Here is a 17166-nt window from a genome sequence, read left to right as displayed (position 1 = left end):
TTATACTGAACATGTGCAGTATGTCGAAATTTAACTATAGACAAGATCATGCAGGTGGTAAGGCACTGAATATGTTAAGCTGCCCCCCCCCCCCTCTTTTCTCTCCTCCCCTCTTGTCACCCCTACAGGGAGAGGGCCTTAAATAATGCAGACAAAGCAGCCACTGAAAACTAGGAGGAACCCAACTGTGTGCCTCCTCAAGCCCTGAGGAATGTGGTGTAACCACTTTCATACCACAGAAACCGGTTGGCTATTGGGAGACCTGACCTAGTGCTCCAGTAAACAGCACAGGCAGGGTCTTCCCTATTAGGATCCTGAAAGACAAATATCAAGGACCCTACAAGATTCTTCAATGCTCAGATGCAAAAGAGGAACCCACTGGAGAATATAATGCACACTCTCCAGTCTTTTTAATAGACATTCCTGCACCTGCCTAACGGAGAAAGCTCATTAAAGATTTTAGAATTTCATCCGGAAAATGGCAGACACACATATAGTCGGGATCGGCTTTATGTGTTTTTTAGCACGATAGAGTGTATTTACTTGCATTTGTGAGTTCAGTGATAGAGATGTATCCATCCCTGCCCACTTCACATGATATCCAGACCTACAGATGGTGTCTTCCACTGCAGCTCAGTTGGTCGTCCCAGCCCTAGACAAAATGTTTACGTACTACAGAATTCCAACCGCTGTAGTCTGACAATACTCCTCCGTTTAGTGGACACAAGTTCGCCATGTTTGCTGAACATTTGGGATTTCAACATAGAAAGATTACCCCGCTGTGGTCAATAGCTATTGCCACAGTCGCAGAGTCATGGGCAACAGCAAAAGAACAGTACTGATTTGTAGCATCACGAAAGGATAATTCATGCAGTCTATCTGTACTTTATTACGAGATTACTGAAACACCCCACAGAGCACGACCAGAATATGTTAGTTGTAACTTATGTTTAACAGAGAAATCAGAACCTGACTGCCACAAGTGTATATTGATGAGGAGAAAAAGGAAGCATCCCAGCGACCAAGACCAGCTGACAAGCTAAATAAGTCAAAGGTGAAGGCATATGCTGATGACAGGAGAGGTGCCAGAGAGTCGGAGCTCCAGGTTGGGGATGGCGTAATGATGGGTCAAACGCAGTCACAAAAGTCCCAGTCCATTAACAGACATAGATGTCAGACCATCAATTATCTCAGCTGAACGTCAGGGTCATGCCATCACCAGGAATTGGTCCTTATTCAGGAAGATACTGAATGATGTAGTCATAGTAGTCATAGCGGATGAAGAATCGAATACTCAAGTTCGCAAGAATGTGGTTCTGACTACATGGTCCGACTACATGGACGGGGATGTGAGCACTGGAGACAGTAGTTGCAGTTAATTGGAATAGTCTGTTGCCAGCAGAAGCCCTTGTAAACGAAGATTAGAAAACTGTCAAGGTGGAATGAAGAGATGGTCCAATCTCTCTATGTATTCACTTATGAAGAGGGTTTGGGAGGAGATGTAGCATCCTCTCCTGTTTCTATGTTTATTGCCATGAACAGGATACACCTGACAGCACGTGGAGGAGGGCAGTGTAAGAGGTCACCTAATAAAGAAAAGACATGTCAGAACCTATGTGCCTTGTGTCTTGATTTACTCTGGGTGCATACCTCTCAACTCACAAGCTTTTGGCGGGTGCCACCCGCCAATTAGGCAGCTCTCTCACCCACCATGCACCCTGCACATAGCTCTCAACTCACACGCTTTTGGCGGGTGTCACCCGCCTTTTAAAGGGCTGACTCACCCGCCAAGCCTTCTACACGCCCATGCATTCCAATGGGCGTCTCACCCGCCAAAAACAAAATCGGGTGGTTTCACCCGCCTTTGCAACACAAATGGTTGAGAGCTATGCCCTGCACGCCCATAGGAATCAATTGGCTTTCACCCGTCAAATGCTAAATCGGGTGTTTTCACTCATCCAAGGGCTATGAAAGGTTGGGATCTATATAGGTGTCTCCCCATTACTCTGGCTGTGTGAGCAGGCCAAAACACCACATATAGCACTTATAATTTCTATCACGTTTACCTGCAGAAGACCATCTTTTAAATTAAAACAGACAATAGGCAATGTCTAATAGTGCAACATAAATGTGTTATTTGCAAAATCAACAATATTTGTGACAGTTGTGAGGTTAGCAATGTAAAGAATTGTTCAGTAAGAAAAACACGTGCAGATCTGAAAACACTTTAAATATGCCCAACCGACATTTGAAATAACATCTAATTTGTGAGACCCCTGTCGCCCCAATTTCCATTTGTGTTTCAAAATGCTGCTGGTTGCATAGCAGAGTGAGGGATTCAAAGGCTGCTTTGTCCGCCCAACATGGCGGCCAGTGCTGACACCGGAGGAACGTGTGCCCGCCCTCTAGTTCTATCTTAAAACTCGGTGAGTACGACGTGCGTTTATGGAAGTGACGTGATGCACGCGCGCCACACGTTGCCAATGTCCTTTCTTCTAATGCGAATATTGTGTTGGTGGGGAAGCGGGTGTTTTGTTCGGCGGCCTTGTTTGTTTTGTTCAAGCCCCGGAAGCTCCGAGTTCACAGCCGGCGCCCGTGCGTTCCTGCTCTCGGCTGAGCGGCCAGCGTTCATGGTGCTGTGACGACCGGGCACCCTGGGCTGCTCACCAGGCCTCCAGCAAAGGTCCTGCTGCCCATAGGAGACACTCCACATGAACCGGCCAGTCCAGTGGGCCTCCGCCAGTGGCAGGCCAGCCCAGTGGGCCTCCGCCAGTGGCAGGCCAGCCCAGTGGGCCTCCGCCAGTGGCAGGCTAGTGCAGTGGCCCTCCGCCAGTAGCAGGCCAGTGCAGTGGCCCTCCGCCAGGAGCCGATCACCCCTGCGGGAATCCAGCAGTATCGTGCAAGGCCAGGGAGCATCCATAAGGAGCTGGGTAGCCAGCAGCAGAGGGAAGTATCCCGTGACGTCATTCAGCAGGCCCGTGACGTCATTCAGCAGGAACAAGACACTAAATGGGGCTGGCAGCAGACGGCAGCATAGCAGCAGGAGCCCGTCTCCACATGGTTTTTCCAGCAGGAGCCGGTCTCCACATGGTGTCTCCAGGGGGAGCCAGCCTGCTGACAGAGGGAGGTCTCTCCTGACGTCATCCAGCAGGAACACGACCGACAATGGGGCTGGCAGTAGAGGGCAGCCTAGAAGCAGGAGCCGGTCTTTACATGGTGTCTCCAGCAGGAGTCGGCCCGCCAACAGAGGGAAGTGTCCCCTGACGTCTTCCAGCAGCATCAAGACCCACAATGGGGCTGGCAGCAGAGGGCAGCCACCCAAAAGGAGCCCATCTCCCCAGGGTGCCGTCAGCAGGAGCCCTTCTCCCCAGGGTGCCGTCAGCAGGAGCCCTTCTCCCCAGGCGGCCACCAACAAGAGCGGCAACCAAATATCTTTTCCTGTGAATACCGACCAAAATAGCGAGGACGAAGATGGAGTCTCTGCGACGTCTACTGGGGCCGATGCAGACCACACAGCACTTTCCTCGCCTGAACCTCCTGATGGGTTGTATGGCGTGAAGGTTTCTAATTTCCACTTTCAGTTAAAAAGTAAGCACATAAAATCGTGTCTCACTGAACACTTCATGCCTTATGGAAATGTGGTCTGTGTTACTATGCATGGCACTTTCAAGGATCGTTATGGACTGGTTTTCTACAAACAAAAGCGGGAACGAGAGAAAGCCCTGAAAGCAGATACAAATGGCCCCCTTGAAAAAGAGCTTTGTATTACACGCTGGAGTGGCCCGTCACCATGTATTTTTGGTATTGTGGTTACAGATATTAATGACACTTCTTTGGACGTTCCCGAAAGAATCCGATCTGAGTTTAGTATATTTGGGGATATTGCCTTAGTTATGATGCGTGGATTACTTTTGGAACGATTTGTCGTGGTGTTCTACAAAGATCGAAAGGCACAGGAGAAGGCGCTTGCTACAAAGAACCCATTCAAAACCTCATTTGGGGAAGTTACCTTACATGCCTGGAATAGACCTCCACCACCCCAAAGTGAAATGTCCAATGACGACATCCTCATGGCGGTAGGTTATTCCGATGTAGCCATGTTGGCGTCCCAATAGAAAGATAGCCCGCATCTACCAGCTATGAGTGGAATGAGCCACCAGAAGTTATCCCACTCCCTGAGTGGCATGAACAGTCATTAGCCACCCAATCCTGGCATATATCGTCCTGGTATTGAGACAAATATGAAAATAGTACATCACTGTATTCCTCTTTTGTCAGATCACACTCTCCCCATAAAAGTGGAGGCAACAGAAGTCAGTCAGCTTTGTCCACATCAGCACATATACAAATGAGACGGAGCAGGTCCTGGTCACCCTTTTCCTACTTGCCCAAGAACTTATCTCATCGCACCAGAACCAGAAACAGTAGGAGCCAGTCTCCCTATAACAGGACCAGCTACAGCAGAAGCCGATCACCCTGTTTAAAGTGGGGCAAGTAAGACGATCCAAACTAACACTGATTTACTTTTGTAGTGTGATAGTTAAAACGCGCCAGTACACAAATGAGACGGAGCAGGTCCTGGTCACCCTTTTCCTACTTGCCCAAGAACTTATCTCATCGTACCAGAACCAGGAACAGTAGGAGCCAGTCTCCCTATAACAGGACCAGCTACAGCAGAAGCCGATCACCCTGTTTAAAGTGGGGCAAGTAAGACGATCCGAACTAACACTGATTTACTTTTGTAGTGTGATAGTTAAAACGCGCCAGTACACAAGTGTTTCTAAGTGCGACATGGGAGGAAAGAAAGGCGGAGGGCAAGACAAACGATCTTACTAGGCCTCGTGTCATTCCGATCGTGCGAGCCCGAGAAGTTCAAGGGGAAAGTTGGGTGGGGGGGAATGCCCGGCAGAGGGACTGGGCAGGAAGGCTCTGAATAAGTGCAGCACAGGACAATGTGTCTGTACTTTTGGATGTCAATGGCAAGTTTCTTTTCTTTGTTGCCTTTTGGGCTAGAAGTGTGCCAGGATTTGATTGAATTCTCTAGTTTTGTAGGACAAAATACTGCTCACCTATTAAACCTTTATTTACAAAACTGCTCTTGTTTACCTGGAGTTTTTAAGTCACTTTATTGCATACTATGAAGATCGGTACATACCTTTTCCTCTGTGTTCTATTATGGCATAAAGGTGACATTTAGGAAACTAGCGTTATTGCTATGAAGTAAAGACGGATGGCATTGCAGTGGGATATGGGTGTTCTGCCTGCCTCCCCACCCACTCCTTTGTTTAGCCATACTCGTCCCACAAGTATCGCAAAACACTGCTAGACTGCCTGTGTATCTGTGGTTGTGGACAAAGCTTCAGAGCATCCTGAACCTGAGCACCTTCTTTGTTCTTTTCACTGCCACCCGCACCTCTTCCCAGACCACGCTTCGAATCCTGTCCCTTCCTCACATAGCCACCAACGTGCACAGATTCTGACAGCTGGACCATGTTGTTGGGGGAAGTCACATTGCCTGTCAGAGTGTACCCACAAACCTGAAGTAAGCATCTCTGGCCGGGAACCTAGTTGTACAGTAGTGCTCACATACCCAGTAATACTTGCACACATGGATGTAAACGCACACAAAAAAGGTTTTGATACATTTCATTGAACTATATTGGAAATAGTATGCAGCGATGCAACCTTTTCATCCGATGGAGAAATTATTTCAAGAAAAATGTGTACAGTGGCTTGAGTTCAAGTTTTGATTTATTGAGGGTAAACCCTGATACCTTGGTACATTCATCTATGATTTACATGTGAGGGAATAACAGCTGGGGTGGAGCAAAAGAGAATGTTAAGTTGCAATGAAAACCGATCAGAAAAAAGGAAATGGTGAAAGTTTGGTCCAGATTGTAAGAAAGCTTGGCCTTATCATTTCAGCAGCCTAGTATAGTTGGAAATATATACACTTGCTAACATGATAGATTTCGATTTTGGCATGCAGACGCGATATATCCACATGACTGCAACGGCAGCACACCTTTATTTGATTCTGCAAACACAGTTAATTCCAGCTTGATGCAAGTGGACCTAACCTCAAATGGAGCTACTGAGGTGGGCTTTCATGCAAATAAAACCTGCAATCCCCTAAGTGCGCTGATATCACTCTGGTATAGGGAGTGTTCTAGGTGAGCTCATTTGGCTGCTTTCATATAAGAACATTATTGTAGAAATTGGGAATTGTAAAAACCCTCCTTTAATTTAAGTTATACGTTATTTGGACAATGCTCTTAGACTTTGAAGGCATGACCCTTATATACTTGCGCCAGAAAAAATACAAACCGCTAGGGGAGAAAGGCCAAGAGATTGTTGCAAGGATAGCCAGTTTTAATTACACAAAAAAATAGGTATGCCTGCAAAGAACTCTGCTGCCGAAAAATGATATAAACAGAATGTTATCAGGAAAGAAATCGCGATCGGTGACGTAAACATATACAGTAAAAACCTGCATGGCTGGTTGGTGAGACCTTATACATGGTCAGCCTGCACCATTTGCCCTGTCCGTCCGACTTCCATCACGTGGGGTCTCCAGGGAACCAAGGTCCTTCTCTTATTATGCCGTGCACCTGGAAGACTCAGACTGACCCGAGGGGGGTCTTGAGGTCAGGCTGACTGTTAGGCAGAATTGCATGCAGTACCCTCTGGGACCACCACATACAATTAGGACTACAGGTGTAAGCAAAAACCAACCTTTGGTATAAGCCGTACCACACGGTTTGTGGTAGCGAGCTGAGCAGCCAGGCTTATCTCAAGACTGAGTATGAGCAGTACAAGGATGTTACACAGAGGTCTTAAATCACAATGGCTCTCAAATAGACACTTACACTCAAGGTTTCTTGATAAAACACTTATTCATTACACAGTCATTTAGGTAACTTAATATTATACACAAATATACTTCAATACCAAACCAATAAGTTTCTAAGTAAATTGGGCTCCCCTGAAAGGGGAGCAAAATGGCATTTCAGTTATTTTGAATGGGAGTAAAAAGGCACAAGTTAATAGATCAGAAATACTTTCTTATGCAGTGCAAATTGTTTCAGCGGGCTCGATTCAGTTGAATAGGCCGAAGTCAATGGGCTAGTGTCTTCAATAGGAAAGAACAGTTCTTGTAGTAAATGGTAAAGTCTTTGCCAATGTTTTCAGAAGTCGTTTGTATGAAAAAGAATCATATGTTGGGTCACAAGCTGATTAGGCCTGCAAGTTGGGAAAGTTTTTACGAACTTTCACTGCAAGAGGTAAGTTCTCTCAATCGGGTTAGCATAGTACCTTAATATGAATAAAAAGATGCAGCTGAAGACATTGGTTCCTGGCAGTTCCTGCAGATCTCAATGTTCCTGAGCCTCAATTGTGGGGACAAGAGGGAGGACGTTGGGGCGGGGGTCAGAGGGGTTCTTGACTGCATGGGGACAGGTCAAACAAGCTGGAAAAATCGAAGATCTTCGGTTTGAGTAGCTGTCGTCAAGCACACAAACCGGTGTCCTTCCCCCCCCTCCCCTCGTTAATCCTAACCAGCTCCGAGAATGGTATCCAGGTGGCTTACAAGTTGATTGGTCCCACCAGCTCAAAGGAAGAAATTGTCCTTGAAGGGCTTCTCTGTGGAGATGAGCTTGGCGGTTCGGACCTGCAGCAGGGCTTCACCGAGCAAACCAACGGTCCAGGAGTTGCAGCAGCCGTCCTCTTCCAGCTCATCTTCAGTTCTTTAGTTCCAGTGGTCAACTCTGCCTTCCAGTCGAAGAGACCTGCCTTTTAAACGGTTTTCTCCCTTTCATTCCAGCCTAGCTGCCACTCACCCAGCAGGGGGACTGTCCTTGCCGGACAGTTAGCCAGCCAATCACGCCAGAGTGCATTTGGGTCTCCTAGGAGACTAAGCACAGGTAGCTTCGGCCACCTCCCTCACTTCCTGCCCACCCCAGACACTGAGACACCAGAGGCGGTCTTCAGCCCTGAAGCCTGCCAAAAGCATAGAAACAAATAACCAAACCTAGTTTGGTGTGCAGAGACAAACTCTAGAAGGTCCTTCCCAAAAAGAAATGGTGAAAAAAGAAGACCGGGACCTGGTTACACAAGATGCTTAAGGCGCCATCTTGAAAAACATGTCTCCTGCAAATTTTTTTAGCTACCGGTGTTCGCGGTCAGGAAAAACCATGGTAGTTCTTTTTAAAACCACTGCCACCCGCTATTTCGATAGGATAGGGTAGCACTTGACTGTTACATGAGTTTCTAGATATAGGGGATACTAGGGTAACCCCTCCAGCACTCTATAGGAAGATAGTGTGTGCTGATTCTAGGAATTTAAAAAGACTATAAAAGTCAATTTAACCTTACATTCTCTGGGAAACAGTAGTTTATCCCAGAGAAGGTATTTAAACCCTTGGACGTCTAAAAAGACATCCCTGTGTTACTGCACTGAGGGTGCTGTGTAACACACATGAAAAGATGCCTATGGAGTTATTTCTTAAAACTCCATAATCAGTGAACACGAGTAAAACGCACATCACAATACATGAACGAGTGGGGAAAAAAGGCTCACACTCTTTCCAGGTAAAAAAAAATCAAGTTCTCAAAATCCAGCAAAGTTGCTGGGGGTTTCTAAGGTGAAGGGAATTAACACATTTGTGAGAATTCTCTCTAAGAGACTGGAGGATTTAATTCACTCTGGATGAATCTCCTTACTCCAGTCGGTCAAGCATTCTGGAGAGACCATCAGCATTTTCGTGATTACACCCTGACCTGTGTTCAATGGTAAAATCAAAGCCGTGTAGAATGATTGACCATCTTAACAATTTAGGATTTTGCCCCTTCATCTGCATTAACCATCTCAAGAGTTGGTGTTCACTCTGAATCACAAAAGTAGATCCGTACAAGTATGGTCTAAACTTCTTCAGTGACCACACAATAGCAAAACATTCTTTCAATGGGTGCCCACATTGTTTCTGGTTCCTTCAGCTTTCTGCTGATGAAGCAGATTGGGTGCTCCCTACCTTTCTTGTCCAGCTGACACAGAACTGCATCTATATGTGTATTGGAAGCATCTGTTTGCACAATGAAGGCTTTGCTGTAGTCAGGAGCTTGACAAAGGGCTTTCTTAAGTCCTTCAAATGCCTTGTACTCCTCATTCCATCTGACCTTTTTTAGTAAATTTGGGTGAGGAGACCACATTCAAGGGAGAAGCTATAGACCCATAGTTCTCTATGAAGTTCCTATGATAACCAGTGAGACCTAAGAAGGCTCTCACTTGGGTTTGAGTAGTAGGTGTGGCCCATTCTTGTACAGCTTGTACTTTGCTAGCCAATGGCCTTATTTCACCCCCTCCTACCTCATGTCCAAGGTAGACCACTTTGCTCTGACCAATTTGACATTTACTTGCCTTTATGGTAAGATGGGCCTGCTCAAGAGCCTGCTTGCTATAAGTGGTCAACGTGTTCTTTCCAAGTAGGGCTGAACACTGCAATGTCATCCAAGTATGCCATATAGAAGTCCTCCATCCCATTCAGAACTTGATTAACCGTCCTTTGGAATGTTGCAGGTGCATTCTGTAATCCAAAAGGCATTACCTTAAATTGGTAGAGGCCTGCTGGGGTTGAACATGCAGTTTTCTCCTTGGCATGGTCTGTCAGGGCTATTTGCCTATAGCCTGATGTTAGGTCAAATGTACTGAGGTACTTGGCTAAACCAAGTTTGTCCACCAGCTCATCTGTTCTAGGTAAAGGATGGGCATCAGTCTTAGTGACTGCATTTAGAGTTCTATAGTCCACACAGAATCTCAACTCGGATTCTGCCATTGGCACTAGTACAACTGGTTAGACCATGGACTGGTAGAGGGTTCTGTTACCCCGAGATCAAGCATCTTGTTGACCTCTTTATGTGGGTTCTTACATGATCTGACATCCTGTAACCTCTGCTTTAACAGGTAAACCGTCACCAGTGAGAATGTCATGCTGGCCCCAAGAGATCAAGCCTGGTGATAATGAAAACAGGGAGGCAAACTGATTAAACTTGCACTCCTGTTGTTCCAATGTCAGATTAGAAGAGCGATGAACTCCTATTTTCTCATCTAAAGGTTGTCCCCTGAGGAGATCAGATAGAGGGTCACTCTCTTCCTCCTCTTGAGCTGAAGCTAGAAGCAAAGCTCCCACCTCTGGTCTTGAGACAGGCTTTTAGACGGTTGGTGTGAAAGACTCTGGGGGGCGCCCATTAGGAGTCCACCAGATAATTGACCTCTCCAAGTTTCCCCACAACCTTGAAGGGTCCAATCCAATTGCCCTGTAAGCCGTTCTGCCTTGTAGGGACCATAACTAAAAATTGCTGGTCTTGAGTAAACTCAACCATGTTGGCCTTCTGGTCATGCCAATGCTTCATCAGAGCCTGACCTGCTTTAAGTTATCAGCTGCTTCTGTCATCATGTGTGTCATTCTCCTCGCAAGACCTAACACATAGTCAGTGACTCTCACTGGCTTGGGAGAAGGCGCGCTCGCCAATCCCTCCTTAATTAGGGCCAATGGACCTCTAACTGGATGACCATAGAGAAGCTCCAAAGGACTAAATCCAACTCTCTCCTGAGGGACTTCTCTATAAGCAAATAGAAGGCATGGCAGTAGAAGGTCCCACTTTTTCCTAAGGGGTTCCTCTAAAGCACCTATCATGCTCTTCATAGTACCATTAAACCTCTCTACCAACCCATTCGTCTGGGGATGGTAGGCAGTTCAGAACGTGTAAATCACTCCACAGTTTTTCCACATGGCCGACATGTAGTGGGACATAGATGACTGTCAGAGATGACTTCCTTAGGAAAATCTTGTGGGCTAACTGTAGCATCTGGTGTCTTGTCTCTAGAGGCACTACAAGTCTGTAGTCCCCTGGGATAGACTGTTGGTTCACTGTAGAAGTGGCTGACTTCCTAGTACAACCTATGCTTCCCTGGCTCTTGCCCGTCCAGCTGGGACACTGCCTGTTGGTGAAGACCTTCAAGAGTAGGGCACTCTGTTTGAAGTCTGCCCTACAGGGGCCACCTTCTGCCAGTAAAGACTGCAGCTCAGGATGGTCTTTAGGATCCAGATCTCCAACAGAGGTAAGGTTTTCTTCCAGCTCTGAATCCTCAGCAGCTGATTCAACCATTCCTGGTTGTTCCTCACACTCGGCCTCAACTGGTGGAACAGTTACAGGTGTGACTTAGGACAGTCCTCTCTGGGATGTCCTTGTTGGTAGCACAGAAGTGCTTTCTGGCTTTTGAGACCTTAGGTTTCCCCTTTGTCTCATTGTTCTTAGAAATAGCATTTAGTAATTCCTGTGGACTGGGTGTTATAGATTCCTCTGTAACATCTACTAGCAAGCCAGTTAAGGTACTCCCTCTGGCCTTCCTTTCTGCTCCTGTTTCCTTTTACTGGGAGGCCTGGGGGGTGCTTGATACAACTCCCAAGAGTGTTTGTCATTCCCCAACAGGACTCTCCCAGGCACCTCACTTTGTACACTAACTGGTATCCTGACAGTCAAGTTGTTGCACTGGATGAGAGCTGGTAGTCTAGGAAGCATTTGGACAGGGCCTCCAGCAAGTTTAGGGTGACCTAGCAACATCCTCAGGTTTGAATAAAGAGTCATCCACCACTGTAATGCTGGCCCTAGTGTCTCTAATGGCAGGGGTCTCATGACCATTCACAATTACACTGTCCTTGTAATATTATTTTGTGTTATCTGGAATTGAATTATAGACCTCTAAATTCTGCTGTTCCCACAGACCCAAGCACACTAAAGAAACACTGGCAGAGACTCCAATGGGGTCTTCAGCCAGTAATTGAAAGTTTCCATTTGCCATTTGTACTTCTCCCTCTGGGGAAAAGGCTAAGGAGGCAGTGTGAACCCCTGAATGTTTACCCTTGCATCTGGGATCCCCTTTCACATGGTTAGTAGACCCACAAGCATAACATTTTCCAACTGTTTTCACAAATGGGGGTTTCTGCTGACATTCCGGTTTAGCACCAGGGGTTCCACTAGCCCGATTCGGTTTCCCTTGTGGTTTGCCCTTGTTATGTTTGTGGCCCTCTTTTGGATTGGAGGTATTAGAATTCTCTTTGTCATCGTTCTTTTGCTGCTTCCCATTATCCTCCTCCTGAGTTGCCCCAGAATCCTTGTGAGTAGCCCAGTTGGCAGCCCACAAGTCAGCATCCTTTGCTAACTTCTTTGGATCAATTTCCTTAGTCAGCCAAGTGCTGTCTCAGCTCAGGAGAGCAGGCATCAAAAATAGATTCTAACAAAAATAGATTTATCATTCCTTCAAAAGTGTTAACTCTGTAACCCTTAACCAACCATCTAAGTTCTTCAAACATTCACACACCCAGGTAGCCCAAGGGGTACCATCATGCTTTTTGAGGGTCCTAAACCTCTTAAGGTACTCGGAAGGGATTTTCCCAAATCCTAGCTATCAAAGCTAGCTTCACATTCTCATACTCCAATCTTTTAAGTTCCCCCACCTCAATTACAGCATCAGTTGCAACCTGGGGAGCCTAGACAAAAGCCAAGAAATCAACTGATTCCCTGTGAAACCCTGAATCCCATAGTTATATTCAAAAGCAGCCAACCCATCCAAAATATAAATTCTCACCTCATACATACTCGCAGCTTCTTTAGGCATGCAAGGTCTCTTAGGACTGGAAGACCTAGAAGACTCTGGGATAGAACCATTTTCAAGAGACAATTTCTTAATTTCAAGAGCATGATGCATTTCCATTTCTCTGAGTTTGATTTCTTGATGTTTACTTTTGAGTTTGCATTTGGAGCATTTTGAACTCTAACTCAAGTCTCATTTTTTCAAGAGAGACAACTTCTGGGCTCAGTACTGGACCTGTTAAGGGTCCCTGTGGCTATAGGTTGAGGGCCTAAAGCAGGTAGAGGTGCAGTGCGGCTCACATCCTGAGACTCCTCTGTCTTTTCTAGCTCCTCAATAACATTAGAGTTAGACTCTGAATCATTATCATCCTCATCAACACTATCCACATTTGCTGAGGGGGTAGGGTTTATAGATCTACCTCCCAGTCTTTGATGATTCAACAATTTCTAAATCGGTTCATTTTTCTTGCCTTTAACATAGAGGGACCTGACCGTACACATATCTTTCAGTTGATCTACTGCTAGAATGATCAGGGCTTCCTGTTTGAAGCTATCCATATTTGGCATTATAAAACAATTGCTTTTCTAATGGTGCTTAACCTTGTGAAGGGTATTTGAACAAAAGTAAGAGGAGCACTCTCAATGTTACAACTATACTTTATCCTCACTGCTTGCCACTATTGTTAGGTAGAATTGCATGCAGTACCCTCTGGGACCACCACATTCAATTGGGACTATAGGTGTAAGCAAAAACCAACCTTTGGTATAAGTCTGTACTACACAGTGTGTGTTAGCGAGCTGAGCAGCCAGGCTGATCTCAAGAGGGAATGCGAGCAGTACAAGGATGTTACACAGAGGTCTTAGAATCACAATGGCTCAAGTAGAACCTTACTTGCCAGGTTTCATGGTAAAACGCGTATTCATTTATTACACGGTCATTTAGAAAACATTCACTAGAAGGAGGCAACTTAATATTATACACAAATATACTTCAATACAAACCAACAAGTTTCTGAGTAAAATAGGCTCCCCTGAAATAGGAGCAAAATGGCATTTCAGTTACTTTGAATAGGAGTAAAAAAGGCACAAGTTAATAGAATAGATCACAAATACTTTCTTAGGCAGTGCAAATAGTTTCAGTTCACTAGAGGACTTGATTCAGTTCAATAGGCCTAGGCCAAAGTAAATGGGCTAGTGTCTTGGATAGGAAAGATCAGTTCTTGTAGTAAACGGTAAAGTCTTTGCCAAAGTTCTCAGAAGTAGTTTGTACAAAAAAAGAATCATATGTTGGGTCACAAGCTGATTAGGCCTGCAAGTTTCACAAACTTTCACCGCAAGAGGTAAGTTCTCTCAATCGGGTTGGCACAGTATCTTAATATGAAGAAAAAGAGGAAGCTGAAGACGTTGGTTCCTGGCAGTTCCTGCAGATCTCACTGTTCCTGAGCCTCAGTTGTGGGCACAAGAGGGAGGAGGTCGGGGGGGGGGGATAGAGGGTTTCTTCACTGCACGGGGACGTGTCAAACAAGCTGACAAAATGGAAGATCTTCGGTTCGAGTAGCTGTCATCAAGCATACAAGCTGGCGACCTTCCCCATGGTTAATCCTAACCAGCTCTGAGAATGATATCCAGGTGGCTTAGCAGTTTATTGGTCCCACCAACTCAAAGGAAGAAGTCGTCCTTGAAGGGATTCTCTGTCGAGATGAGCTTGGCGATTAGGACCTGCAGCAGGGCTTCACCGGGCAAAGCAACGGTCCAGGAGTTGCAGCAGCCGTCCTCTTCCAGCTCGTCTTCGGTTATTTCGTTCCAGTGGTCGACTCTGCTTTCCAGTCCAAGAGACTCTCCTTTTAAACAGTTTTCTCCCTTTTATTCCAGCCTAGCTGCCACTCACCCAGGAGGGTGGCTGTCCTTGCCGGACAGTCAGCCAGCCAATCATGCCAGGGTGCATTTTGGTCTCCTTGCTAAGCACAGGGAGTTTCGGGCACCTCCCTCACTTCCTGCCCACCCCAGACACTCAGATGCCAGAGGCGGTCTTCAGTCCTGAAGCCTGCCAAAGGCATAGAAACAAAGGAACCAAACCTAGTTTAGCACGCAGAGACAAACTCTAGAAGGACCTTTCCAAAAAGAAATGTTGAAAAAAGAAGATCGGGACCCGTTTAAACAAACGGGCTTAAGGCGCCAACTTGAAAAACACATGTCTCCCGCGATTTTTAGCTACCAGTGTTTGTGGTCGGGAAAAATCATGGTCGTCGTTGTAAAAGCACTGCCACTAGCCATTTTGATTGGAAAAAAATTCTCTTAATGGAAATCTGTAAGTTCCAATTTTTAGGCGTCAGTCTTCGGTTACTGGTATTGTGGATTTGTTGGAGAGAGCTTTCTGGTATGCGCCCCTATCTGGTCAGTAGACAGCCTGCTGTCAGAAAAAGTTAAAAAAATTTACATTTACACACTTTGCATCAATACACAATGTTTAGAGGGGTACATTGTTAGTGCAGGGAGACAGCCAGTGTTCTTATATGAGTGGCTAGTGGTTTAATGTTTTTAATGTTTTACAAAAATTAAACAAAACAAAAGTAAAGAATGTCCATTCAAAACCACAGGACAGCCAGTTTATCTCTCCCATGACAAACCACAAAACGGGTATCATATAAGGGCTGGTGGCAGAGAATACTAAATGGGTGCAGAAAAGTGACCATTTGCAAGAGTTTGTTTGTCCATCCACTTAGCTGCCACCCAATTAATCTGCACAGACATAGAACCATTGCCCTGGCAAGAGTGGCTTTATTGAAGGTTTTTGTGACTGCTCTATCTAAGTAACAAAACCAATTAGGCTTTCTACTCCTCTTTTGTGTCTCACCCTTCACTGTCTCCTTCCCTACTCTTTCACTGAATCGCTATAGATCTAGGATGCAACAGGACAACACACTGTGCCTCAATGCTCCCGCATGGGGCATGGGTCGCAAGAAAATGATTGCAAATGGAGGAATACAGTCTTAGTACGGTTGTCTAAAGAGCTGGTACTGAACAGCCAAATGATCCAAGTCCCGTTCAACTGTGTCTCAGTGCTGTAGCGATTGGGCACTGCAAAAGAGTAGCATCGACTTCTGCAGTGCATTAATCCTTGTGCCATGTGGGAACGGAATCAGATGGGGGTAAGTGGCACTGGCTTCCATCTAAGAGAAGTCCTGCCCACTTCATATGTACACAGACATTATTTTCTCAAGACTAGTACATTTCTGAATAATTGGTGCTATTTTACGGATAGAGACCCCAGTAAACTATTCGTCGAGGAGTCGGGGTGGAGGGGTACATTTGATCTGGACCATATCGGCACACTAGAAGCCACACCTCACTGATAATACCCAATGAGACAGAAAAATGCCTGGGTTTGCTTGTCTTTTGCAGCAGGGATGTGACCAAGCAGTTTGGGCTGGACTGCCACGGTTGGGATTGGACCAAGCTTGATTTACCTATGGTCTTTATCCTTTTTCTAATGGCTTGGCAAAACAACACAGGTGATGGCTGGAAGCTTTAGAAATCATCTTAATCTATGGCATAGCTCTGGGCAACCCTCAGGCATATTTCTTCTGCCTGTCAAGCCATCACATAAAACAGAGAGGTGATGGATGGAAGGTTAAGAATTTCTCAACCTTTGGTAATTGCTCTTCGCACCAAGCAGGCCCTCGCTCTTCAACTTACCAGACTATTCCAGAAAGGGAAAAGAGCATATGCAAAACAGGCCTAAACCCACACCAAAAGATGCTGTCTGGCCAAACTGATTGGTCACATCCTTCTGTCGAAACCACAAGCAACCCTAGGGTTTGAAAGTGCTGGGAGATATAGGATGAGAGCCTGATTAGCTTGAACAGATCAGTAACAGGAGCTACCTTTTTTGAAATGTTATTAGTTTTCACAAAATGAAATCTACAACCATGTGAATCCTTTCAGATTCCCTTTGGCACCCTCAAACGCAAATAGCACAACGAAGGGTATTCAATGTCCACTGCCCAATTACTTCCACCCCTGTATGCAAACCATAGAGATCATTGACCAATTTTCAGGCTCCCTGTAGTACTGGAACAATTATCAAACGGCTAATAGCGCTGTTCAACCCACTCTGCAGCTGACTCCACTTTACAGTCGCCCCTCTTAACTTACCATGGATCCCCAACATCTCCAGGTTCCACGAATTTGCCATGGAATCATGACCATTCTCCCTCCAACACTGATCTCCCTCTGTGGAGTGCAGCAGTGATTTTCTTTCTCCATTAGATAGATAGTCTTAGCCTTGGCTACCCATTCACCTCTCTCTGGTAGTTTCTCCCTCTTCCAATGCCTAGCCATGCATGCTTTAGCAGCCACCAATAGAAAATGGGCCATATGAAGGAGTGCCTTCTATCCCTCCTCCTACGGCTCTAAACCAAACAGTAAAAACATGGGATCCAGATCTCGATCAACTCCCTCAGTAATCCATCCCGAGACCTCAACCCAGAACATCTGCACCTTCCAGCATCCTAACCA

The 17166-nt window shown here is 45.9% G+C and overlaps 1 protein-coding gene across 1 annotated transcript in view; it reads left to right on the top strand.

Moving 5' to 3' along the window:
* Positions 1-2471: 2471 nt before the first annotated feature.
* Positions 2472-17166, top strand: part of LOC138566147 (uncharacterized) — a 66053-nt gene continuing 51358 nt past the window's right edge. The window contains exon 1 of the mRNA XM_069643164.1: positions 2472-2683. The gene's annotated coding sequence lies outside the window, so the exon portion shown is untranslated. The remainder of the gene's footprint in view (positions 2684-17166) is intronic.

This window comes from Ambystoma mexicanum, chromosome 1p (assembly GCF_040938575.1).
Source record: "Ambystoma mexicanum isolate Mex_15411 chromosome 1p, UKY_AmexF1_1, whole genome shotgun sequence".
NCBI classification, from domain to species: Eukaryota; Metazoa; Chordata; class Amphibia; order Caudata; family Ambystomatidae; genus Ambystoma; species Ambystoma mexicanum.
The sequence above is the reverse complement of the archived record's forward strand: the minus strand, read 5'-3'. Positions and strand labels throughout refer to the sequence as shown.